The 27,802-nt window shown below is 39.8% G+C and overlaps 2 long non-coding RNA genes across 3 annotated transcripts in view; one reads left to right on the top strand and one right to left on the bottom strand.

Moving 5' to 3' along the window:
- LOC141996841 (uncharacterized) overlaps nt 1-27,802 on the bottom strand; it is a 209,182-nt gene that overhangs the window by 11,807 nt on the left and 169,573 nt on the right. Inside the window, exon 5 of one of the 2 annotated variants that reach the window (XR_012641619.1) lies at nt 24,867-24,976. The exons of the other annotated variant lie outside the window; for it this stretch is intronic. This is a non-coding gene — a long non-coding RNA (uncharacterized LOC141996841). The remainder of the gene's footprint in view (nt 1-24,866; nt 24,977-27,802) is intronic. 2 annotated transcript variants of the gene reach the window in all.
- Nucleotides 1-27,802, top strand: part of LOC141996842 (uncharacterized) — a 185,241-nt gene that overhangs the window by 10,925 nt on the left and 146,514 nt on the right. The window lies entirely within an intron of this gene.

Genomic DNA, 27,802 nt, shown 5'->3' with positions numbered 1-27,802 from the left:
CAGGAGTACTAGAGGGACCTTAGAGACTAACCAATTTATCTGAGCATAAGCTTTCGTGAGCTACAGCTCACTTCATCGGCGCTTGTGCTCAAATAAATTGGTTAGTCTCTAAGGTGCCACGAGTACTCCTTTTCTTTTTGCGAATACAGACTAACACGGCTGCTACTCTGAAACCCTTAGTTACAAAAGTTTAAGCATTTCTTGGAGAAGGAACACGTTGACAGTATTTTACTGTTTGCTGCCAATACAATATGTTGAGTCATTCAGACTGACAGGGTGAGGAAGTGCCTACTTCTGAAGTCAACATTGTCTCTTCCTTGAGAATAATCTTGTCCAAAAAGTGTTTGATTTAATTTGTTCAATTTAATCTCTTTAGCACTGTTTTCAGGCCAAAATTATTACTTGTACCATAATTCTTATGTTTATTATTTGGTGGTAGAAACATGGAAGAAACTGAAATAAGTAGCAGAATCCTCCACTGGGTGGTGGGGAGATTACTTTATGCATATGTCCAGCAAAGACTCAAACCAAGACCCTCATCATCTGTCTGTAGGCACTAACTCTGCCACAGCCTCCTTGGGTATGTCTACACTGCAGCTGGGAGTAAGTCTCCCCGTCCAGGAGTGTGCACATTGTAGTTCAGGCGGCAGCTCAGGATCACAAACCCCCTGTGTCTGAGCCAAGCCTGCGTTTCCACTGCAGCTGCAACATTCAGCCTGATACTTTTAGCATGCTACCTTGAGCTCAAATAGCCTGAGTCTGTCTAACTGGGCTGGGAGCCTCACTCCCAGCTGCAGTGTAGACATAGCCCTTTTGGATAAGCTACTAGGAACTATGCCAATTATAGCCTAGCATGAACCTCTGCACTATGCAGAACCTTATAAAACTCAGTGGGGCTGTGCAAAAGCTGACACAGCTGATTGCAAGATAGAGGCCTGCTTTTGTTCCTGCTAGAGAACACTCTGCATATGTTTGTTTAACAGAGACATAACTTTAAAAGCAAATAATTCAGTAACAATCATGTATATTTATAGTTTCCTACTTTAATGCTACAGACCAGTTCTGCGTATTGTTTTACAGGGTGGACAAATCTATACCAAAAATGTGTACCAAAAAATCCTTGAAGTTTGTGTGTCCCACATGGAAAAAGCTGGAGTTTAAAGTAATAGTTTTGATAGCTGGTTCTGTTTTCTAAATGTGCCAGTATGATTTAATCGTATGGGAATTTTTTGAAACCAATATTGGTATTTCAGGAAGAAATGAAAGATGCTCATAGATTCATAGATACTAAGGTCAGAAGGGACCATTATGATCGTCTAGTCTGACCTCCTGCACAGCGCAGGCCACAGAATCTCACCCACCCACTGCTGAAAAACCTCACCTATGTCTGAGCTATTGAAGTCCTCAAATCGTGGTTTAAAGACTTCAAGGAGCAGAGAATCCTCCAGCAAGTGACCTGTGCCCCATGCTACAGAGGAAGGCGAAAAACCTCCAGGGCCTCTTCCAATTTGCCCTGGAGGAAAATTCCTTCCTGACCCCAAATATGGCGATCAGCTAAACCCTGAGCATATAGGCAAGATTTTCCAGCCAGATACTACAGAAAATTCTTTCCTGGGTAACTCAGATCCCACCCCATCTAACATCCCATCACAGGCCATTAGGCCTATTTATCATGAATATTTAAAGATCAATTAATTACCAAAATCATGTTATCCCATCATACCATCTCCTCCATAAACTTATCAAGTTTAATCTTAAAGCCAGATAGATCTTTTGCCCCCACTGCTTCCCTTGGAAGGCTATTCCAAAACTTCACTCCTCTGATGGTTAGAAACCTTCCTCTAATTTCAAGTCTAAACTTCCTGGTGACCAGTTTATATCCATTTGTTCTTGTGTCCACATTGGTACTGAGCTTAAATAATTCCTCTCCCTCTCCAGTATTTATCCCTCTGATATATTTATAGAGAGCAATCATATCTCCCCTCAACCTTCTTTTAGTTAGGCTAAACAAGCCAAGCTCCTTGAGTCTCCTTTCATAAGACAAGTTTTCCATTCCTTGGATCATCCTAGTAGCCCTTCTCTGTACCTGTTCCAGTTTGAATTCATCCTTCTTAAACATGGGAGACCAGAACTGCACACAGTATTCCAGGTGAGGTCTCACCAGTGCCTTGTATAACGGTACTAAAACCTCCTTATCCTTACTGGAAATACCTCTCCTGATGCATCCCAAGACCGCATTAGCTTTTTTCACAGCCATATCACATTGGCGGCTCATAGTCATCCTACGATCAACCAATACTCCAAGGTCCTTCTCCTCCTCCGTTACTTCTAATTGATGCATCCCCAGCTTATAACTAAAATTCTTGTCATTAATCCCTAAATGCATAACCTTATACTTCTCACTATTAAATTTCATCCTATTACTATTACTCCAGTTTACAAAGTCATCCAGATCCTCCTGTATGATATCCCTGTCCTTCTCTAAATTGGCAATACCTCCCAGCTTTGTATCATCTGCAGACTTTATTATCACACTCTCACTTTTTGTGCTGAGGTCAGTAATAAAAAGATTAAATAAGATTGGTCCCAAAACTGATCCTTGAGGAACTCCACTGGTAACCTCCCTCCAGCCTGACAGTTCACCTTTCAGTAGGACCCGTTGTAATCTCCCCTTTAACCAATTCCTTATCCACCTTCATATTGATCCCCATCTTTTCCAATTTAACTAATAATTCCCCATGTGGCATGGTATCAAACACCTTACTGAAATCTAGGTAAATTAGATCCACTGCGTTTCCTTTGTCTAAAAAATCTGTTACTTTCTCAAAGAAGGAGATCAGGTTGGTTTGGCACGATCTACCTTTTGTAAAACCATGTTGTATTTTGTCCCATTTACCATTGACTTCAATGTCCTTAACTACTTTCTCCTTCAAAAATTTTTCCAAGACCTTGCATACTACAGATGTCAAACTTACAAGCCTGTAATTACCCAGATCACTTTTTTCCCTTTCTTAAAAATAGGAACTGTGTTAGCAATTCTCCAATCATACGGTACAACTCCTGAGTTTACAGATTCATTAAAAATTCTTGCTAATGGGCTTGCAATTTCGGGTGCAAATTCCTTTAATATTCTTGGATGAAGATTATCTGGGCCACCCGATTGAGTCCCATTAAGCTGTTTGAGTTTCGCTTCTACCTCAGATATGGTAATATCTACCTCCATATCCTCATTCCCATTTGTCATGCTACCATTATCCCTAAGATCCTCTTTAGCCTTATTAAAGACTGAGGCAAAGTATTTGTTTAGATATTGGGCCATGCCTAGATTATCCTTAACCTCCACTCCATCCTCAGTGTTTGGCGGTCCCACTTCTTCTTTCTTTCTTTTCTTCTTATTTATATGGCTATAGAACCTTTTCACTATTGGTTTTAATTCCCTTTGTGAGGTCCAACTCTACTTGACTTTTAGCCTGTCTCACTTTATCCCTACATGATCTGACCTCAATAAGGTAGCTTTCCTTGCTGATCCTTCCCATCTTCCACTCCCTCCATGCTTTCTGCTTTTTCTTAATCACCTCTCTGAGATGCGTGCTCATCCAGCTTGGTCTACAACTCCTGCCTATGAATTTTTTCCCCTTTCTTGGGATGCAGGCTTCCAATAGCTTCTGCAGCTTTGATTTACAGTAATCCCAGGCCTCCTCTACCTTTAGATCCATAAGTTCTTCAGTCCAATCCACTTCCCTAACTAATTTCCTTAATTTTTGAAAGTCAGCCCTTTTGAAATCAAAAACCCTAGTTGCAGATTTATTTTTGTTAATCCTTCCGTTCAGTTTGAACTGAATTAGCTCATGATCACTTGAACCAAGATTATTCCCTACAACCATTTCTTCTATGAGGTCCTCATTACTCACCAAGACCAAATCTAAAATGGCATTCCCTCTAGTTGGTTCAGCAACTACTTGCTGAAGGAATCCGTCAGCTATCGCATCTAGGAAAATCTGAGCCCTATTATTATTACTAGCGCTCGTCCTCCAGTCTATATCTGGGAAGTTAAAGTCTCCCAAGATCACTCAGTTTCCATTAGTATTTACTTTATTAAAAACATTGAAAAGGGCTCTATCCAGATCCAACTTTTCCCATTTGGTGTAAATAGTGAGATTCTATTAATGTAAAGTTCCCGCTAGTATGCCTTTGGAAGCCAGGGCATTTTATAAACTATCTTTAAGTCAGAGTTTTATTTTTGAAAGTTAGTAATGCCACACCATTCTCTGAAGAAACACAGAAGTTGATGGATGGGCAATTTATTTTTAAAACCCTGCAAAGGATTACTAGAAGCTAGCAAGTAGGTATATCTGTCAGCTATGTCTCAATATATTTAGAACTTTGAGTGGTGATTTATTAACATTAGGGTCTTGTTTAAACAGCATCACTCACATTTTGACTAATGAATGCTACAATGTGGCTGTGGCAAAGATATAATTATATTCAATATCACCATTATAATTGCACTATATTCTGACAATTTGAATATGTCACATAGGATAATCTTTCAGTTTTACAATACTGTATATGGGCCACTGAGAGATATTTGGGACCTTGGTACATCATGTTCGCTGAGATGCGCCCCGCTCCCATTTCATTTTATTTACGTATGTTACACTTTAGTTTACAGATGTTTTTGGAGATCCCCTGAGCTCAGAGCCCCAGTACAATTGTCTTCCCTTTCCCCTCTGTCATCATCCCTGACTGTATACAAAAATACTGGATGGGTCACTTAGCAATATTACATACTTAAATTAACCAGTTATTCCTTATTTTGTATTATTATCTTATTACATAATAGCAACAGGCACTAAATAAAAATACCAGGTCCCTGCCCCACAAGGTCTACAATTGGTTACCTTGCAGATAGTGCTGTGCAACCTCACAGTCTTCTTCTTGATGAATTAGCACAAACAGGCAGAGTCTCTTGAATGATGAAACTGGCATGAGCTCAGTAAACAACACAACAAATGTTTATTACTGGAAGAGGGGATAGAGGATACGCCCCCATCCCACTGCTGGTGCTGCTAACTCAACACTTTCAGTTTCTACCCCAGCTAGAAAGCATCCTCCTATCTGGAATTTCCTCTCAGGGTTATTTCCTAAGCCAGGGGTCTGAGAGCAGCCACGGGCTTTAGGGCCTGTCTGTAGATGTGGCACAAACAGAGCCAGCCAGCACAATAACCTAGTGATGCTCTTCCCCCTTTCGAAAGAGAGACGTCTTTACATTTATACCACAAACAAAATAATACCTTTATACCACAAGCAGAACTGACTGTGCAAACACAATCTTTGTGCCAAGTGGACAGCCCAGTATATTGACTGCTACCCTTGAGAGGAAATGTCACTTGTCATCACCACAGGTGCTCTGGGTATGAGAATTATCAACTTCCTGGCAGCATAGTTAGTGCAGGTTGGAGTCCATCGCTCCACAGCTGCACTCCATCCTGGCCAGTAGAGCCTGGTTGATGCATGGTTTGTGAGGCTCTCTATGCTGAGATATCTCCCATGTGATCATAAGACTCATTTGCTTTAATACAAGGGCACTGATGGACTTTTCTGTTCTTACCTTTAAATCCTGACTATTTGACCAGATAGCTAACATTTGCTATGAGACAGGATCTCTACCTTGCTCAGATTTTTCACCATCTCCTGACATGCTAGCCCACCCCTCTTAGGAATCACATTGGTGAAGTGACAGAATGAAGTGGTCTCTACTGCTGCATCTATCTTGATTCTAGCTGGAGTTTCCATAAAACTTCTTGTCAAAATCTGATTGGCAATGTATGGGCACCTGTCTAGGACCCATTTAATAGGTTGGCAATTACTTGGTTTCTCACTTTTTTCATTGACTATTCCTTCCTCTCCAAAACAAAGGAGAAACTCTCATAATTTAGTGCCATGCTTTAAAATCTGAGGATCTACTGCTAAATTAGCTATACAGACCTGTCTACCTCCTTTTTTGTGGTTCCAAGAGAGCACGCAAGTAGCAAATCATACCTTCTCGATGTCCCACCAGATGGCTCCATAATGATCTCTAGTCATTATTTCCTATATCTGTTAACTGAGTTGGAATTTACCCTTCCACTCTGGAGGGAATTATTACATCTTCTACCACGGTTACCCAACATACACCAGTGGCATCATTCCAGCAAATTCCAGGAATGCATTTTCCAATTATAGCGCATGTTTTATCCCCCATATTAACGTTAACTCCATACCTCATGAGAAAATCAGTTCCAACCAATGCCCCTTGATGAGAGTCCCCTGACACAATAAAATTCCTTACCAATTTAAGGTTGCCAGTTTTTATAGCAGTTTCTCAATTATTGATTCTTTCAGTCATTGGCCATTTGCCACTGTGATCACCACAGAGCAGGGAGTTAGTTTCTGAGGACTCTCCTGAGAGGTCTTCTATCCATAACCTTTCAGGTAATATAGAAACTTGTGCACTAGAATCCATTAGGATCTTGGGCAGACAGATATCGCTCTCCACAGTTGAACTCAGATACTTCTGTGGCCTACAAATTGCTAATAATCAGCTAGTGTGCTAGACCCTGCACTAGTCTGTCCAATATCTGTTTTAGTCAGTGGGAAATCCCCTTTAAAATGTCCAGACTTTCCACATTTTCAGCAGGCCCAACCCTCTGCAATATTTGCTAATTAACTCCAATGCTCCATCGGGCCCAACCATTACCTTGTTCCTCTGGATCAAAAACCTTCATGTCTCAATCTCAGTACCTTTTGTCACTGTGCAGTTACTGCTGTCTTTCTATCTGGAGCTGTCTTACTTCCCTAATCAGTGTTTCTACGGCTTCCTGCAAACTTTTAATTGTGTTATTGATCCCTTCATCCTCACTACTGCATCCCTGTGCTCAGTGGCCCCGAATTCTCTGTGCTGCTCCCTTGCACTTGTGTATCAGATTCAGTTTACTGCCTAGGATGATGGTTTTATTGAGTGTCTGTAGTTTTGCACTCTGGGGCTGTATCTGGACATCCGCTCAACCTGCATTAGCAATGAAATAGTCTCACGCTAGGCTGTCCTGTACTATTGTATCCCATCCCAGTTTGGCTTTTGCTAGTAGTCAGCTGAGCTATTCCCATAGTCTTGAGCGTTTCTCTAGCCTGGCATTTCCAGTCTGCAAATGCTGCCCAAGCCCTGTCTTCATATGAGGGAGGCTTTCACTCTGCTCCAGTGCCTCTGTCAGGGCTTTGTAATCCATCCAGCACCAAAAAATCTACTTGTTTTCCCTCAAACACAGCCAGTACAGTAACTATGTTGAAGACTATGACAAAACTCCTGGCAGTAGTGTGGAATTGGGACCTAAGTAATAGAGGACAAATGTGCCCCTAAGTAGAAAGGTGTACATTTTTAAAGCAATACAGGAGATTTAACGACATATCATCCATTAGAACTAAATCCCTTCTTACACGGCTTTGAAAATCTCAGCTAAATCCTTCTACTGAAATTGGGGTTTTTTCACGTATACCTCACAAAGGTATATTGTAAGATACAGGCTCAAGTCCTGCATTGAGCTATCAGTGGCCTATTAATATGAGAGGGAAGCAGGATTTGGCCCTTCAATGTCCGTAAGGTTTCAGAGTAACAGCCGTGTTAGTCTGTATTCGCAAAAAGAAAAGGAGTACTTGTGGCACCTTAGAGACTAACCAATTTATTTGAGCATAAGCTTTCGTGAGCTACAGCTCACTTCATCGGATGCTGTAGCTCACGAAAGCTTATGCTCAAATAAATTGGTTAGTCTCTAAAATGTCCGTAAGGTGTCTCAAGAGCCAGGAATAACAGACAAAGTTAGTGCAAAGTCTTGCTAACTATTGTTAATTATGTAAGTGAAAGGGACTGTCATTGGACACCTTCATAGATGATTATTTTTTAAAAAGTCTCATGGAGAAACAAAATATTTATTATGAAACAATAAAAATAGATATAGGAGCAAAGCCTTCAAGTGCTACACTGTACATGAGCAAAATGGTTTAGCAGATTTAATGAAACAAGTGGTCAAATTGCATAGAAAGAGCATTCAGGAACATTCATTCAAATTTCAAATGCCACAAATAAAAAATAGTTGAACTGAACAGTTCATGAACAACTTATAAGCTGGGTCAGAGTTTAAAGGCCTTTTAAAAACTCTGATCCAGTTTATAGGTTGTTCATGAGTTTATACTTCAAGTTCTGTATTCCAGTTCATCTGGAGAGATGTTTGTTTGTTTTTTCAGTGATTAGTGCTGGTAGGATCAGCTGTGACTGAAAAAATGCTGGCTCCAGCGTTTTGACAGTTGGTAGCTTCTTCAAAAGAAAAAAGAAAAGGAGTACTTGTGGCACCTTAGAGACTAACCAGTTTATTTGAGCATGAGCTTTCGTGAGCTACAGCTCACTTCATCGGATGAAGTGAGCTGTAGCTCACGAAAGCTCATGCTCAAATAAACTGGTTAGTCTCTAAGGTGCCACAAGTACTCCTTTTCTTTTTTCTTTTTACGAATACAGACTAACACGGCTGTTACTCTGAAACCGGTAGCTTCTTCAAAGTGTGAAAACAAGTTTCTTGCATCACAAGTATGAAAATAATACTTGGAGTGCCTTGGATATTATTTGTACAAATTTTAAAAAAAATATTTCACTGGTTAGATATGGGCAATGAATTTGTTCCACATAGACATTACTTTATAATGATATCCCATTGTTTCAGCAGAACAGCGTGTAACCGCACAGTTACCTCACTGGGAACAATGACAAATGCATCATTGCTGATGATATTGTTACTACAGTATCTCATGATAGCAAAGGGCCTTATCTTCACATCAACAAATCTGTTTCAGTGCAAGTGCTCAAAGACCTGCTTGTGATATCAGAATGCTAGCCAGCCACTTCATCTGTATTTAAGTAATGCTTGTACTTGTTGTGAAACTGTTTCTTTGTATGTTAAGTGGATAAACATTTTAAAGGAAGTGTGTACTTAAAAAGGAAGAACAATGTAAATATATGAACATGAGGAGGGATGTGTTGGAATCTGATTATTATCAGGATAAAATTACTTCAGAGATGTGTTTTATTTTACTATTGGCAGCAAAATTATTAGTTACAGAACAAACTTATAGTGCCATTGATGGACATTTTTAATAAGAAGCCTATTTAAAAATGTTGCTGGTATATGTCATATTTTCAGGGGAGCTTTCATCCCACACATTTATTATTAATCATGACAATTATATGTAAACAAGTTCTATGTTGTTTAGGAATTTCTCAGCGCCTCAGCTTGACATAATTTTCTTGCCACAAATGGAAGTGTGAAGAAGAGTTGTTTACCTACCTACCTATTAGAACATAGCGGAGTGTACAAACGATTTCTGAAACTAGTTCAAACACACTACAGAATTAAGGGGAAACTGTTGCTGTAACACTGGAAGGAAACAAGACTCCTGACTTGCCATGGATTTTGGAAGATTAATATATTTGGTCCAAATCTTGCGTATGTTGGTCCTGATTCAGCAAAGTACTTAAAAACATGCCTAAGTTTAAGCACATGAGAAGGTCAGTGGATTTACTCATGTGCACAAGTACCTTGCTGAATTCTGGTTTTTATTCCTATTGATGTGAGTCTCACTTGCATGAATAAGGTGATCAAGATTTATCTCAATGTACGCACTATCCTTTTAACACCTTAACTCACATTCAAAAGCCAACTGCAGGTGAAATCATAGTCCACGCAGATATTTAGGAAAAGATTCTTACACACAAAGTACTAGATATTATTAATTCTTGCTATTCAGCAGCACCATGAGGCCCCAAATGAGATTAGGCTCCATTGTGCTAGGTGTTGTACAAATACATAATAGCAGACAAGTTTTCCCTGAAAAGTGTGTTTCGAAAAAATGTCACTGCAGTGTCCTGCTACTCTACCTCATCTAACAGAAGCTCAGTAAGCCAAACAAACGCAGTAAACAAAGCCAAGTATAGAGATAAAGTGAAATAGTTAATAAACCCACCTTCTCTATGAGAATGAAGATGGGACAGGGACAAAAGCAGAGAACAATAGTTCTCAACAAATTATTTTAAGTGAATTATTTTAATCAAACTTGTTTTGTTTTGTCTCACTTCAGTTGACTTGTAATCAAATCTGAAAATATTTTCGCAGTGTAACAAGGAAAAGAATCTTCAAACCATAAAAATGTACAAGTGATATAGCACCGTATTTCCTTGAAATAACTGCTGTAGGGAGCAGCGTGTGATGTTCTAAATAAGACTCACCAGGATTTTAGTCCGCTATCCCACACCTCAGAGTGTTTGAGAATATTTGAGTTTTTATCTTATTGCATTAAGATAGATCTGTCAGAGTTATGAACTGGATGTTTTTTCTATTTTACTTCTTCTGTGTTCCAGTTTCTACCATTCCTTTCTCATAATATTTTGAAATATATGAATTGTAATTATTACATTACATGCAAAAATATTCTAAGAGCTGTTTGAATATGGAGAAAACCAGGAAATGTGAAATATATGCAAATAGCTGTATGATGACTTATTAAATTAATTTCGTGCTAATCTTAAAGAATCATTAAATATTCTACAGTAAAAAGAAGCTCCTCAAAAGTGTAATACTCTCCAGAACACGTATTATTCTCTTTTATACTTGGAACAATCACCATTGTTCCAGGCACCAATCTCCCCTGACTTTTTTTTTTTCCTTACAAATTTCTCCTTAAAACCTATGTTCTTCTGATGCTTCTCAGTAGTAATTAACTCTCCACTGACACGGGACACTAGAACTGGTCAGGAATTTTTCAGTTAATGGGTTAAATGGGTTTTTGTCCGAAAATGTTGATTCATTGAAACCAAACTTTTTGCAGGCAAGGGTCAGTTTCAACAACAACAAAACAAATGAATGGTTTCTCAGGTACGGGATGATATTTAGAGAGAGTGAGGCCCCCCCCCTCCACTTCCCAAATGAAAAATAGCCAATAACACTAGCAATGTGAAAGACCCAGGTTCAGATCCCTGCTCTGCCTGATTTGGAACAGGGACTTGGGGAGGGGACAAGGATGGAGTTGTGGCTGCATTCTGTGTTGTCTTCAGAATGTTTAGGTTTTCTCTTCTCCCTCCTCTCTGACTTTGTCTGAAATGTGCATTGGAATTAGGCTGCTTAGTGCAAGCAGCCACAAATTGCTGCCAGGCAAATGCCTCTTTGTGTCTGGCAGCTCTGAATAACTTGACTGGTCTAATGAGGTAATGCAGACTAGCTGGCATGGGTTTCTCTACCGGTGCAGACACTTAAGAGTGCACTTTCTGATCCAAAACTTTTTCTCCCATGATGTTGCTTGTGGCCAGGATGCTCCTTTGAAGATTCCATTGCAGGTGCAACATTTTATTGGCCAGATTCTGTATCATGATCAGTGGAACCGCAGTCAGAAGGCCCATTTTCCCTATGGGGGTTGCGATTGAGGGGACACTAGGAAAATAGGGAATGTGAGGAGCTGGCCTGGAAGCAATGTAGCCACGTGGACAGAGCAGTACACAGGGTTTAATAAAGTTCCACTGTTCAACTTAACATGCATTCAGCTTCACTGTGTGCTAATGAAACTCACCTTTGCTAAAACATACACATTTTTTCACCTATATCCCACTAGCTTTCCATTTGCACTGTCCTTTGTGGGCATAAATACTACTTGCACCATCTTGACAATCATGTTTTAAATTGAACTTTTCTTCATATAGTAAATTGTTTAGGAACAACAACGATTGCCCCAGAATGGTTAATTTGCCACAATCAAAATTTGCAATAGTTAAGCATCTTGCACTTTGTAATAATGCTTTCTTCAAAAATAACAAATTATGTTTATGTTGATCTTGTAAAAACAGTGCTGTATAGTCTCTGCAAGGCATTCTTGAAATTTTAAAACTCTTCTAAGGGCACTGCAGAGCTCCACTGAGAGACTGTCTGGTTTATTATTCTTACTGAATTTTTTTTCCCAAAATAATAGTTAACTTAACCCTATCTATGCCTCAGCTTTAGGTATAATAACATTCAAGTAATAATGTGTAGATGAAGCTTAATTCCAATATTTCTCACTATACAGGGTAAGGCTTTTCAGAAACTTTTGCCTATAGGTTTGAAAGGAATCTAGACAGATGCATGAAAAATGTCTATGGAGTTCCCTTCCTATATATAGATTAGGTTTTTCAGAATTTCATAGAAGACCGTTCTTCTTTGGAACTTTGACATGGTAATTCAGATGGTTCAAATGAAATCTACTAGTGTCTTGTAATTCATTTTGCAGTATAAAAAAGGATTTTGGCAGGAGGTAGTGCAGGCTGGAGGAATGAGCATGGAGTTAGGTGGTCATATGTTCTAAACCTGGCTCTGCATTGCCTTGGGTAAGTCACTTCATGTTTCTCTGTTTTCCCAATCTGTAAAATGTGGATAAACTGTACTTACCCACCTAGTGCCCAAACCATTTCCCACTGAAGGAACAGACTACTACTTTACAGGAATGTTGTGAGGAATAATTGGTTAATATCTGTATATTACTTAGAATATTTAAAATGTTATTTATCTGCTAAGTTATCTTATATGCAGAATACTGAAAACTATGAAGATTAATCTAGTAATGGTTTTCAGAATGGTGGGTTTGCTTAAGTTAAAATGTCAGAAATATTTCTCTTTTCCAACTAGGCTTTCATTTACTCATATAGAAATTACTCAGTTTAGACCTGTGCCCTGCTTCACAATGATAACAAAGGCAATGGCAGAAAATAGACTTTTCCTTTCAAATCAAAGCTAATGTATAATACTTGTGTCTGTGCTGAGAAGTACAGTGTGTGCAAATACAAAAGAGTGCCCCGGTTCTAAAATGAGAGAGAGAGACAGAGAGAGGCTGAAACAGAAAGTACTCTGCATCTCCTCCATATTGTGGTGTTAATTCCTGATAACAGAGTAGCCTGTCCCAAAACCTCAGATGCAATGGCCATGGGCTCAGTTGCCCCTCTGCTGACTGGTAGCATATGTCAGGGCATTGCAGGTCAGCTTCCTATTGGAAGAGAAATCAGTAACTCATAATCTGGGTATATTCTTATTGCAATTTGCTTATTTTACACCCTATATACTAGTTCTTGAAATGGCACTCAGGCAATCCCCTCTCAGAAATCTCAGCCAAACACTCAATGCCCCAAGCTCTCAAACTCAAATTCTGCCTGAAGAATTGGTTCTAGTTAGAGAGATGAAGGCAGAGAGCAAATTGTCCTGTTTACAACAGCTTCTTTAGAAAGAACCTGCATCACAAAATGAACAATACAGTATTTCTTAAAGGACAGAACAGTGCTTGCAAGCTACAAAAAAGAACTACTAAACTCCGTATAATAGTGGCATCTGGTGATGCTTACCATAACAATACTGTCAGCTGCCCTCACAATACCTTTCCTCACCTCCCTTCCTTTCATTTAGGCTGTCTCCACTACTGCGGTAAGTCAACCTACGCTACGCAACTCCAACTATGTAAATAACGTAGCTGAAGTTGACGTACCTTAGGTCGAGTTACCGCGGGGTCTACACCGCGGGGGGTCGACAGGAGAAAGTCTCCCGTCGCCTTACCTTACTCTTCTCATTGTGGGTAGAGTACAGGGGTTGACTGGAGAGCGATCTGCGGTCGATTTGATGGGTCTTCACTAGACGCGCTAAATTGACTGCTGGTGGATCAATCTGAGTGCGTCAATCCCGGCTGTAGCATAGACCTGCCCTTAGACTTATGTGTGGGCAAATGACTACATGATCAGGAACCTGAACTTCCCCAAACTTCAGACCTGGATACAGTTGTGCGCTTTCTTAAAGGTTGTATTGATGCATGACTGTAGGAACCCAATGCCAGAACCCAGGCAGGTTTCCACTAGAGAGTGGGGTTCAGCTGGTACAAGCAAAGGACAAGCTTTTGCAAATGGTACTTTTATTTTGGGGCCAAATTCCACAGCTGATTTTTGTAACATATAGCTTTTGCTTTTATAAACTGTGTCATGATATTATGATGCACTAAGCCAACAGTTTCTTTTATGTATTAAATGAGGATGAGCCTAAACCAGATACACACATTTGACTCCTTGCCACACCCCTGAATTTCAGATTAGAACTGGAACCTAAGGTTTTTATTCTAAGATTGATAGGAAACAAAAGAGGAACTGGAACTTCATCCAGTTCAGATGAAGCCCAAGATGGTAAAAAACTTGTGAGAATAGCTAGTGTCATAAACATTCCACCATTTGTGGCACAAACCTTGTGAATAGTTCATGTGAATTCTGTGCTGTCAAATATGAAATTGAATCTTAGTGTGTGTGGCTTTGAAAACTGTCGGTTGGTACTTAGCTGGAATTATTGAAGGACATGACCTTGTTCTGAGTATTAGTAAAATTACTGAGCTCTTTCATTGATATTTGTTATCTCTGCCCTTGTAAGTCACTCGTTCAAAATGCTGTTGCTTGTTATTAGTTTATATGCCGTAATTATAATTGGTGCAGGAATATTTCCGTACCTTTTTAACTTGTCACCATGCATCATTTCATTGTTGCCTGTTAGAGGTTATTTAAGCTTCTGGCTCATACTGGGTAATCAAACACACTGATGATACACGCTGGCAAGAGCTTGTCTGTGGGTTTTGTTGCACTGGTGACAGGGTATGTATTTTTGTTTTGTCATTTTGTTTAGCTAAATATAATAGATATTTGCATAAATGTATAACAGCTTCAGTCCTCTGTTGGAGGGAACCATACTTCCTATTATTTCATGGATGTGCCGGAAAGTATGCACGGCCTCTGTGTGATCTGCCTAGACCTCTGTATGGTGCCACATCCTTTGGGTTTGCATTTCTTTCCATTGACATAGGTCTAATAGATCATAACACAGCTGCATGAAGACGAATGGCATTAGTTGTTTTAGAAAAACCTATGGATTCTTTAAGAAAGTTGTTGGAAGAAGGAGATAGCTTCCAAGTAAGGTAAAGGAAAATACTTTGTGCACCTCTGAACCCGGAGCTGAAAGATCATTCTCTGCAGAAAGGATATAAGCTTATAGGAATTGCCATACCAGATCAGAACAATGGTCCATCTAGACCAATATCCCATCAGCACTAACAGTTTCAAGTGTACATGCATGTACCTCCATTGTGGGCAGTTCTGGGTCACTTGTCCCTATGGGAAGCTTGTTCCTAACCTCAGTGTCACAGTTCAGGGCAACTGCACCTGTATTCCCACTTCGTGGTCCACTAAGAGCACCCATTCTTTGGCTTCTGGTTCCCCAGGCATTGCCTCTCTCGGGCAGACACACGTGTCTCTCTCCCTCCTGAACAAGATATTTCCAGGCTGTACAGTTCCGTGCCTATTGTGAATTTCCCAGCAAAGTTAGGCTGCCCCAGCTGGCCTGCTTTATTTTTCTCCTCAGAGACAGTAAATAATGTAATTACTACCAAACAGCTCTTTCTAAGCAAGTACATTTATTCTAAAGGTAAAAGCATTAAAGAGAAAACACAAACAATAAAATATCCCTGCAGCAGGTAATAATCTATCCAGAGATCACCCCCTGACTCCAACAGGTCTCTGGATGGTGAACAATCCTTCAAACTCCACTCAGTGGTTTTCCTGTGGTTACTAGTTCATGACTCCTTTTGCGCAGAACAAGAACACTCATGAGAATCTGTGAGTTACTTCTTCATACAGTTTTGGGGTCTTTGATGTGACAGTGAATAGGCAATCAGCCAGACAAAAGGTCCACTCCCCAGGGCAAAGCTTCAAAAGGCAGAGTTCTTGCACAACTTGAGGAGTCATATTTGCGTACCCCATCTCCTAGAAATTTTCTGGGAAACCCACTTAAAATTAAGTGTTTCATATTGTTTCATATAGTTCTTTGAAGCTCATAACACTTCCCATGGTTTACATTAGCCATTGGTCCCCCCTAGAGACATTACATACAATATTTATGCATTATTTGGGAATTGTATTAAAAATGCAAATGAACTCCCAAGATCTTTAACTTAATTCAGTAAGGTTTCTCCAGGATATTGCAGGAAATTGCCATATTTGTCACACTCAGAAAATGGGTGTCTTGTATCCTGCAACATGAGTATTTATTTCCCTTGTATGTTGTGTGTGATCCCTTCCAATGAACTCATGAATGTCCTCTATATACAACTCTAATCCTTTTTGAATCTGGTTTCACTCTTAGCCCCAAAGTTATCTTGTTGCAATGAATTACACAGGATAACTGTATTTAAAAACCCCCTCCTTTTATCAGTTTTAAATGTTTTTTGTCTTTCAGTTTCATTGATGGTCATTTAGAACAAATGGATATAAACTGCCCATCAGGAATTTTAGACTTGAAATTTAGATGAAGGTTTCTAACCATCACAGGAGTGAAATTTTGGAACAGCCTTCCAAGGGAAGCAGTGGGGGCAAAAGACATATCTGGCTTCAAGACTAAGCTTGATAAGTTTATGGAAGGGTTGATATGATCAGATAGTCTAATTTTGGCAATTAATTGATCTTCAACTATTAGCGGTAGATATGCCCAATGGCCTTTGATGGGATGTTAGATGGGGTGGGATCTGAGTTACTACAGAGAATTCTTTCCTGAGTGTCTGGCTGGTGAGTCTTGCCCACATGGTCAGGGTTTAGCTGATTGCCATATTTGGGGTCGGGAAGGAATTTTCCTCCAGGGCAGATTGGCAGAGGCCTGGGGGGTTTTCGCCTTCCTCTGCAGCGTGGGGCACAGGTCACTTGCTGGAGGATTCTCTGTACCTTGAAGTCTTTAAACCACGATTTGAGGACTTTAGTATCTCAGACATAGGTTAGGGGTTTGTTACAGGAGTGGGTGGGTGAGATTCTGTGGCCTGCGTTGTGCAGGAGGTCAGATTAGACGATCTTAATGGTCCCTTCTGACCTTAAAGTCTATGATTCTATGCTACTTCTATGGCCTCTACTACCATTGTATCTGACCCCCTCATAATTGTTAGTGTATTTAATTATCCTCACAATGTCCCTTTGTGGTAGGGAAGTACTATTAACCCCAATGTATAGATGAGGAATTGAGGCATAGAGAGACTGAGCGACTTGCCTAAGGTCAAACAGGAAGTTTGTAGCACAGTAGGGAATTGAACCCAGGTCTCCTGTGCTATAAAACACACCCATATACATCTAGCTTTTTTTTTTCCTGCTAGGAATTTGTAACAAAAAGTGAGACCTTCCTGCTCAAGCCCTTCCCCTCCCAAGAGAAAGTTTTCACATCCAGGTCTAACATTCCTTTTTTCACATGGGCCACATTCTGGGGATTTTCACTTCTCCTTTTACGACTACAGTGCTGCCTTCCCTCACTTTCCTGCCCCCAAAGCTGGCGCTCATCTCAAGTTCCACCCCTAAAGTGATCTGATAGTTTGAGTGGAAAGTTACCCATCAAATGTCAGCCTCTGGCTGGTCCCAAAGCTTCAAACTTTAAACTCTTGCTGCTGAGACAATAATGTCCATTTCAAGGTCCAATAGACAGAATGCTATGATTGACACAGAGAGTAGTCTACTTGGTATTGGGTATATGTCAATCCTAAATGACTCCATAACTCCCAGACTGGTCTTCCTTTTATCCCAGAGAACTGTTGCTGATTGGTCTTTAAGGCCCTGAGGGATTTGTATAAAGGCTTCTTGTCCTGTGCTTATAGTGATTCAGATCACAAAGCCTTCACTCTTCCAGTTCCTCCTTTCTCTATCCTTGAGCAAACCTCTGATAAGGGTATGGAATGGACTGAATTGTCTGATTGCGGGGACATGACCTATTGTGAAGTGAAAGCCACAGAATGAACTGAGGGTTAGTTCACTATAAACTCCCAGAGGTATTATTAAAGAACAGATTAAGTCATTGAGGCTGCACTGTGATTCCTGCCTGTGTTGTTGGTAGCTGAGAACCCCAATAGGACAATTAAGATTAATTGAAATAAGCTTGATTGATTAGAGGATATACAAACCTGCTTAGGAGAAGTGCTAATGAGTGAGCTAGTGTCCATATAGAGTTCTGTGGCTGCAGAGGGTGAATTATTTCTGTTGCTCTGAGAGAGATGCCTAGGGATTAAAAATGTGTAGCCCGTTGTTGAAATAGAGAATGTAAAATATGGACCCTCCTGAAACAGTCTTAGAGAACGTAATAGAAAATGATGAACTGTATGTAGGTTTTTTGAACTATCCTATACTATTTAATAGAAAATGATTTCTATAGCAGAGAGATCATTTTCTATTAAATTTCTCAGTATAGGTTAAAAGCACCTAGAAAAGTTATCATGTTCGATTATGTTTTAGGATAATTTCTGTGGAATCCTCTAGGTCTCACCACTACTAAATTCTATCTAACTTTCTCATAAAAAAGAGATTCTGGGTCAAATTACACCTTCCCTTTTGCAGTGTCAGTGACGTCAATACAGTAGCCTGTGTGTAGCTGAGGACAAAATTTTGCCCCTAACTGCCCAGACTGTGGTAGTAATAGCTAAGTCCATGAAGAAAGGAGTTTGGATGGTGTGTGGTGGATTTGCCTTTAAACTGGATTTATAGAATGTTGTCATTAGTATTGTTTCTTTTCTTTTTTCCACTGGAACTTTGGGAGTGGGTGTTTACAAATGCTCTATAAATGGTTCCACTTATTGTAATATCCGTTTTGAGTAAAGTGGAACTGCCAGTGCTAATTGCTGTACTGAAGTGTTCCGTGAGATAATATACAGTGGTATTCAAGCCTTGTTCATAAAGATCCAAGTTTTCAAGTATGCAGCACATTACAATGAGTTTTGGTTTGGGCTAAATTGCACTATTGATTTTTTTGTAATTAGGTTTTAATGAATTATATTCGCTCAATTGCTGGTTTGTCAAGGGACCTCAAAGATTAGATTGTGATAATTTTTTTCACTTTCTGTGTGTGTGTGTGTGTTTTAAATTTGTCCAGTTGTAGACACTGAAATCTTCCTGAGATATTTGCCTGAGTGATTCTGGTTTTCATGTTCAGATTGATTGCCTTTTTAAAGGCAAACTCCTGTGTTTTTGTATCACCCTGGCTAATAAAGCCATTATCCGATACTTACTTAGAATTATAGGAGGAATTTAACTTGCTTAAGGACTGTTGAAATAATTGAGCTCTTTTATGGTTTGGTTTTGTTGTTGTTGCCCATGTAACCCGCTTGTGTTAAATAGTTTCATTGCTATTGGCTAATAAAGATTTCCACTGAACTAAGGCTGGTTTATGGTTGTTTACCTCTCATTTTAATCTTTGTCACTGTGCAGAGGCTGCAGGTACTTTGCCTTACTGGTGCTTAATCAAAGATCATGACAGCACACAATGTCCTGTGCTAAGTTATTAAAAGGCTACTTGCTCTTCTTTGTAGAATCTTTTTCTTAGTGTTTGTCTACACATAAAAGTTGTGACGATTTAACAATACTGGTATAGTTAAAGGGGTACAACACAGAACCCCGTCTGGACGCAGTTATACCCATAAAAGGGTATTTCCTTTAAGGGACGGGGCGTAAGCCTTATCACTATAGGCACCTTTATAACAATATAACTGTCTCCACACTAGGCATTGTACCACTTTAAATATTTTAGTAGAAAATCACACCAACTTTCCTTTTCTAATCAGCCTTGATAATATACAAGACTTTTCACAATGCTGGACAACTGTCATGCATAATTTTTACTGAGCAGAGCCCTAGGTCAGCATGGCTTTTCCTTTGGGCCATTTTGTGACAATCTGGCTCTTTGTCAGCAACCCCTTCAAGGCATGGCAATAACCAGCCATTTCAAAGAAGCCTTCCCCAGAACCACATATGGTCTCGGGGGTGCTGAGAGCCACTGAACCAAACTTGTAAACCCTGTATATAATAGAAACCACTTCAAGCCAGCAGTTGCTGCAGCACCCCCAGAACCCCTAGTTCCAGCAACTGTGTACGGTCTCACATTTGAAAGGATATGTACTTTACTGGACATCAGTTTTTATATATGATTTACAACCACTTCCAATGGAAAATGTGTCCTGAGTGACCTGTTTTTCTGCTATGACAGTCTACCTGGTTTTTTCGCTCCCCTTTTCCTCCCATGAGTGCACCCTGCCTGGCTGGAAACAAATAATTTGTGTTTGTTTACTTGTGAGAAGCAGCACTGTAGTCCAGTGGACAGCACTGGCGCAGGAACTAGAGGTGCAGGGGGTGCTGCAGCACCGCAGGCTCCCAGCTACTGGCCCCCCGCACCCAGGGTCCCACCCTCAGCTCTGGGGCAGGGAGGTGGACAGGAGTAAGGGGACTGACTTTCAGCAGCCCCTCTATTAAGTGTTCCAGTGCCACTGGCGGACAGGCCTCTAGACAAGGACTCAGGAGAACTGGGTTCTTTTCCCAGCTCTGCCACTGACCTACTGTATGACTTAAAGCAAATCATTTCAGTGCTCTGAGTCTTTGTTTCCCCTCCGACCTTTTGTCCGTCTTCTCAATTTACATTGTAATAGCTCCAGTTTTCATACTAGAAGGGTGGATTTTGTACAATTACAATACACAAGTCCAGGATTTGAATTACTGTATATAATAATGATTCATTTCTTCTTGCTGATCTACCACTCAGTCACTTTAGATATGTATAAATGAACCATAACTCACGTCTTGTCATGTTTCACTGCTAATTTTGGTAAACTTGTTCATCCAGCCTATTGGAATCGTGTAAATCTGCCCATCTCACATGCATACTACATTTGCCTATAAATCCTTGATGAGTTTAATCAGTGCTGTCTTTAACTATGAATTTATTGGCTTTGCTAGAGTTAGTTGGACATGGGTGGCCTATTTCCAAACCCGAGAACCTTTTTGGCCCTGTACAAAAGTGTGCACACAATTGCATAGCAAATCTATGTGTAGCATTACTGTGATTGTGCATGCACATTTTATATTTGTGTACACAAATGGCCAGTCATTTTCAAGCACAAATACCCAACCTACAATTACTGTAACTGCTGTCACAAATTAGGTTCACAATTACAGACACATCTTTGCATATGGCAGAAAACTTTTCTGGAGTTAAAAATCCATCCTGTAGGACCAAATTTTCAGTTAGCCTCATTTCTTTTTATTTGCAAAAAAGTCAGCCCATGCATACATTTGCATACTTTAGACTTGTCCTTGTGCATGCAAATCAGGTCGCTGCAAACCTAACTTCCACAGTGATAAATGACTGCTAATGTGCACAAATAGTTGTCCTGTGTGTGCAAACAATTGTATGTATCCGGAGTGAAAAGCTGATAATCTGATTCATAATGTTATTTAAAAGACAATTTGTTTAAAAAAATGAAGAAATATAAAGCCAGATCCTTTGCAGGTATACCTCAATGGATCTGTGTTGATTTACACCAGCTGAGGATTTGACCCATAATTCATAAGTAATGATAAATGTGTGACTTTGGCTCAGCAGGTGAAAAACATTTCTTCCCCAGTCAGTGTGATCCATCATTTAAAGCTGTATATAAACTCTCTGCCAAAGAATGGATTTTGACCTTTTTTTACAATCCTGTTAATAAAATTTTGAAATAATGTACTGTGCATACATTGTAGCTAATTTTCACATTTCAGGAGCATGATGCTAGGTTATCTTTTACTGTGCATGATCTACAGAAGGTCGTGATGATGATTCCTAGTCTGTTAACACTAGGAATTACAATTTTCCTCCCCTAAATGGTTGCTGCATACCTAGTGATGGGTAAATCTCAAAAGGTTAGGAGGGTCTGTTCTCAGAAAGTTTGTGTGCTTGTCTAATGTTTATTCACACATATTGAGTCTGCAGATTTGGGCTGGAAAACTTGTGGGAAGATGGGAGATTTTTTGTGAGATTTTTGGCACATCCTAGTTTGGTCAGGCTGGAACTTGTAAATGAAGAGGAACAGTAACCGCTAACTGATGAAGCACGTTAGCCAAAACATTTCACATCAGAATAGGTTTAGTTTGTATTTTAGATAAATGTTCATATTTATCCAAACCAGTTCATCACCCTTACGTACCACATCATGCAATGCAATAGGAGATGGAAAGTCTGAATTGAAAGTCTATGAATTGGCCCACAAAACTTCAAGAATCCGTTACCCTTCACAACATCAATTCTGATCTTCATTAAAGCCAGCATTAAAATGAATTTATATTAGCAATTGTTACTCATCCCTATCTTGATCCTTTAAGCTTCTGGTGTCTCTTACAAAGATGCTGATCACCCTCAATTCCCAGTGAAGTCAGTGGGAGTTGAGGGTATTACAAGAGTGCTTGTCTATATATAGGGCCCTACCAAATTCGTGGCCATGAAAAATGCATCACGGGCCGTGAAAACTGGTCTTTTGTGTACTTTTACCCTATACAATACAGATTTAATGGGGGAGTCCAGCATTTCTCAAACTGGGGGTCCTGACCCAAAAGTGGGTGCTGGGGCGGGTGGGGGTGTCACAAAGTTATTGTATGTGGGTCACGGTATTGCTGCCCTTACTTCTGCATTGCTTTTAGAGCTGGGTGGCTAGAGAGCAGCAGCTGCTGGCCAGGCGCCCATACCAGGCCATCCTTACTTCTGTGCTGCTGCTGGCAGTGGTGCTGCCTTCAGAGCTGGGCTCCCGGCCAGCAACCACCGCTCTCTGGTGGCCCAGCTCTGAAGGCAGTGCCACCACCAGCAGTAAGGGTGACAGCAGTAAGGTGTCACCCTTACTGCTGGCGGCGGCAACCCCCCTACAATAACCTTTTGACCCCACCTGCCCACAATCCTTTTTTGGATTAGAACTCCTACAGTTACAACACTGTGAAATTTCAGATTTAAATTTCTGAAATCATGAAATTAACGATTTTTAAAATCCTATGACCGCAAATTTGACTAAAATGGCCCGTGAATTTGGTAGGGCCCTATCTATCTATCTATCTATCTATCTATCTATCTATCTATGTAGCTGTCAAGGTTCCTCCCCCACTCTGAACTCTAGGGTACAGATGTGGGGACCTGCATGAAAACCTCCTAAGCTTACTTTTACCAGCTTAGGTTAAAACTTCCCCAAGGTACAAATTAATTTTATCCTTTGTCCTTGGAATATCCACTGCCACCACCAAACTCTAACTGGGTTTACTGGGAAATGTAGTTTGGACACGTCTTTCCCCCCCAAATCCTCCCAACGCTTGCACCCCACTTCCTGGGAAAGGTTTGGTAAAAATCCTCACCAATTTGCATAGGTGACCACAGACCCAAACCCTTGGATCTGAGAACAATGAAAAAGCATTCAGTTTTCTTACAAGAAGACTTTTAATAGAAGTAAATAGAAGTAAAGAAATCACCTCTGTAAAATCAGGATGGTAGATACCTTACAGGGTAATTAGATTCAAAACATAGAGAATCCCTCTAGGCAAAACATTAAGTTACAAAAAAGACACACAGACAGAAATAGTCATTCTATTCAGCACAGTTCTTTTCTCAGCCATTTAAAGAAATCATAATCTAACACATACCTAGCTAGATTACTTACTAAAAGTTCTAAGACTCCTTTCCTGTTCTATCCCCGGCCAAAAACAGCATATAGACAGACACAGACCCTTTGTTTTTCTCCCTCCTCCCAGCTTTTGAAAGTATCTTGTCTCCTCATTGGTCATTTTGGTCAGGTGCCAGCGAGGTTACCTTTAGCTTCTTAACAGGTGAGAGGATTTTTCCTCTGGCCAGGAGGGATTTTAAAGGGGTTTACCCTTCCCTTTATATTTATGACAGCAGCATAGCTCCTGTGTGATGTAGGACCATTAAAACTTGCTCTGGTGTGCACTGCAAGTGGTTTCCTTTGTGCAGCTCTCTACGTTAGCTCTTAGCAGAGGGCACACAACAACACCTCAGAAGATCACTCGGCACCTTGCAGGATCAAGCCCCAGGTAATTTATTTAAAAACAGAAGCCTGTTCAGCAAATTTATCATAGATAGATTTTTGGAGGCCTGTGGAAGCTCTAAGGTCCCTGACTATTGCCTTGGGCAGAATTCCTTTGCTTGTGAAAGTTCTTCATAAAAACAAACAGAACTTGGTCACCAAACCAGTTTCTCCAAGTTTTATTACGTGAGCATTTTTAACTTGTTTTCTTTAGTTTTATTATCAATATAAATATATGAAATATTAATATTAATGTTCTGTCCCACAAATGATGTTATTCACTAATTGTATTGGTTGTAATCACATTATAAGAGAAGTAATTTATCTTACTACAGTCATTTGTGTGAAGTAGCAACAGAGTTCATATTAGTCAGAATATTATGAGCTGTCATGTCAGCAGTGTTGTCTTTATTAGAAGCAATAACATTTTCTCCACAGCATTTTTTTTGCATAATATTAACGATGATGCATATAGAGCTTCCACAGCAGCCACACAGCTATTCACTTTAACATGAAGTATGGCTGCATAGATATCTATATGTATACATGGAGGAAATAGTTATGTAATAAATGTATTATGCATCCTTGATTGCATTGCTTTCTCATCCATTAATCCATCTCCCTTGGGATGCAATCTAACAGCCCAAATTCCTGAGCACCTTCAAACTGCGGGGCCTTTATTTAAAAATCAACCTTCCATCTAAATGGTTCTTCCTCTTTCTCCCAAAATTACATTTGCTGTAGGTGCAGGACAGGTGAGATCCAGTCCTGGACCAGTGACAGCTTTTCTATATGTACTAAAATGAAGATTTTAAAGTCAAGTCTGATATCTGCAGCTCAGCAGAGATTCCACCTTTACAAATGGATGCAAGACACGCTTCTAGCCCTGAAGTATTCAAGAGTCTTACCTTTAAAATCCTGATGTTCTGAGGAATTCAAAGGTATTTTAGGTCATTTTAGAGGCTTTTCTGGCTCCTCCCCACACAGAGATTGGATTCATAGTTGCTAAGGCTCCTGGCTTTTCAAGTGGAGGGATGGGGGAAATAGATGACTCAATTAAAAAAATTAAAATTCTTTATGACAACAAAAATAGTTTTTCAATAGCATACAGGTCATATAGACAATGCATCATGGAGTGGTGTGGTCAGCACTTCTTTGGGATGACCTCCATCCATGTAGTCATCTCAAATTCATACCACTCCAGACTAGCACATATAATTATTAATATAGGACCAGATTTTGATACACTCTCTTACTCATATTGGGCAGGATGCAATATGAGTAAATGAATACATGTTGATGTAGTGTGGTATAAAAGTTTTGTCAACATGAACATGTTTTAGATAGGCTCTAACTGCCACCTCGCATCTGTGTCTGGCCTTCATAATGGTAATTTATAGGGCATAATTTACAGGGCAAGGTGTGCTTTAGACCCCTTTTAGTCCTTCATGAATGCCCACTTTTGGGAACAGATTTGCTTCTTTCACTGCCTCTGGGTGGAACCATGCAATTCAACCACCGTTGGACTGGATCTCTGGGCTGCAGACCCCCTATTTCCCAATCGCATTAACCTGATAGGCCCAACTGAATTAGGCACCTGTAAGCTCTTTTTCTCCAGGAATCTTTGACTCAAAACCAGCATTTTCAAAACGCATTATTTATTCATCCAACATAAATAGCATGTAGAGCAAAGGATTAAAACCAAAAAGGCCTATACACATGGGCCTTACCTACACCATAATCTTTCCATGCAAACTTCTGTAAATTCTCTTCAGCCCAGTTACCCCTCTCAGGATAGGGATGAGCAGCCTGCTTGCTGCAGTTTCTGTGTATCCTTCTCACTGTGTCTCTGTCAGCCTCTCACCGGGCAGCTGCTGACAGTGCACTCAACTCCCCTAAACCAGCATCTTTAAAAATGTAGTATACCCTCCAATCCTAGGATCAGCTCTTGGAAGAGTAAATGTTGGCCAGCCTGGTTGGAGTCAAGTAGGGGATATTCTCCAGTTCATAGCTTCCCCATTGTTTCCTCAAGGACCTTTGTCATTCTCTATAGACAGAACCTCATAGTTTTGTTTCCTGTTTTGTATCCCCCCCCCCACCCCCGGCAGTCTCCTTTGATTTAACTCTTTGCAGTCAGGCAGGATAATAAACTGAGGTGCATGTAACATTTATAAAAAAAATACACATAACTCCCTCATTCTTCACAGTAACTATGAGTGAACTTACAAAGTGGCTAAGTTTTGGTTTGGATAAACATACATTTTAACTGTTCCCTCCAGAAGCTGTTCTATTCCACTATATTTCACTGCAGCGGAAACACTTTTAAACGTAGTTAAAGAGAAAACAAAAGAAGTAGGAAGACCAGAAAGACCACAACAAAGAGTAATTATACAAGAATCTATTATTCCCCAATGAAAACCTCTCTAGGTCACAGAATCATAGAAAGTAGGGCAAAACCAGATTTATTTATGGCATCATGTTGTCTGTTGCCTTGCCACTGCAGAATAGTTCTCTTACCATAGTTTTCCTAGTGCTTTGTCCATTTTAGTTGAAGTATCTTAAGTGATAGGGCTTCCACCAATTCCCTTAGAAGATTATTCCACAATCTAATACATCTCTTTAATAGCCTTTCTTCTCTTATGTTCAGCCCTTGCTTTGTTTCATCCTGTTATTCCAACCCCATGGGCCACCTTAAACAATTCTTCCTCCTTCTTGGTCTTTGTCTTTCAGACACTTACAGATGCTTATTATTGATCCTTCAGCTTACAGCTGATTATAGGGAGAGAAAACCAGATTGAGCTGTAGAAGAGATCACCTCCAAGTTATGATGATTGGGAGATATAGATGTTTTTAATGGTTACTTATTTCTTTGTTAATAAATTGTATTAAAATTTACTTGTATTAAGATTTATTTGCAAAATATTAGGGGGATTCATGTATTTACACATTTTTCCTTGATTTGGGGATGTGTGTGGAATTTTTTATTGATCTGTTCATGTTTGGGTAACAGTGGCTGGAAAAGGATAAGTGGGACTTCCACAGTAATATTTTCAGTCAGCATAACCAAGGATGTGAAGTCTATCGTGCTCAGGGGACTATACACTGTTGTTAATTGCTTATTCACTCCTGCTTGAGCCAATTCTATCAGGAGACTGATAACAATTCTGTTAACAAATGGCAGGCACAGATAGGAGCTTGCTTAAATCGTTCTCCATTAGAAGTGCTGCAGTAATTTGCAGCACGCATACATTCCTTTAATGAAGGTATAATTGTCACCTAGCAGCAATGGTAGTTGTTTCCTGTTCTCCCACCCAGTTATCAGTGTTGCAGCTTATGCCTTGAAGTTGCAAATTTTCCGTAGAACAAAGCTTTCAGCTGGCAAGTTCCAGTAACCATATCACTGCAAATGTTCTTGTATTAGAAAGATTACTTTAATCTTTGACACTTCGTGATGCTTTTGTCTGCATGAGTATGTATAGCCTATTATGAACAGCTAAGCCTTAGAAAGTATTCAGAGAAGCCAACGTATAACAACATTATATCAGTGCAAGTAAGCTTCTAAAAGGAATTGCATCACAACTAACAATAGACGTTTCTCCAAGATCTAGCTGACTGAACATTTACTGTTTAGCATTTCTGAAATAGTACCGTCTGGTGTCTCCTAAAATATTACAGCTAGCACAAAACTGAAAAGCTATCCTACTAGAAAATAGATAATTTAATATAAAACCCTTTAAAACTACATTTTCTTGGACATCTCCTTAAGGAGTCATTAAGGATCTTTCATTTTTCTTTTTCTTGTCTGTCACAGCTTTCTTCAATTCTGCCTCTAAATCTCCAGCTT

The sequence above is a fragment of the Natator depressus genome, chromosome 12 (assembly GCF_965152275.1).
Source record: "Natator depressus isolate rNatDep1 chromosome 12, rNatDep2.hap1, whole genome shotgun sequence".
NCBI classification, from domain to species: domain Eukaryota; kingdom Metazoa; phylum Chordata; order Testudines; family Cheloniidae; genus Natator; species Natator depressus.
This window is presented reverse-complemented; position numbering and strand designations above follow the sequence as displayed.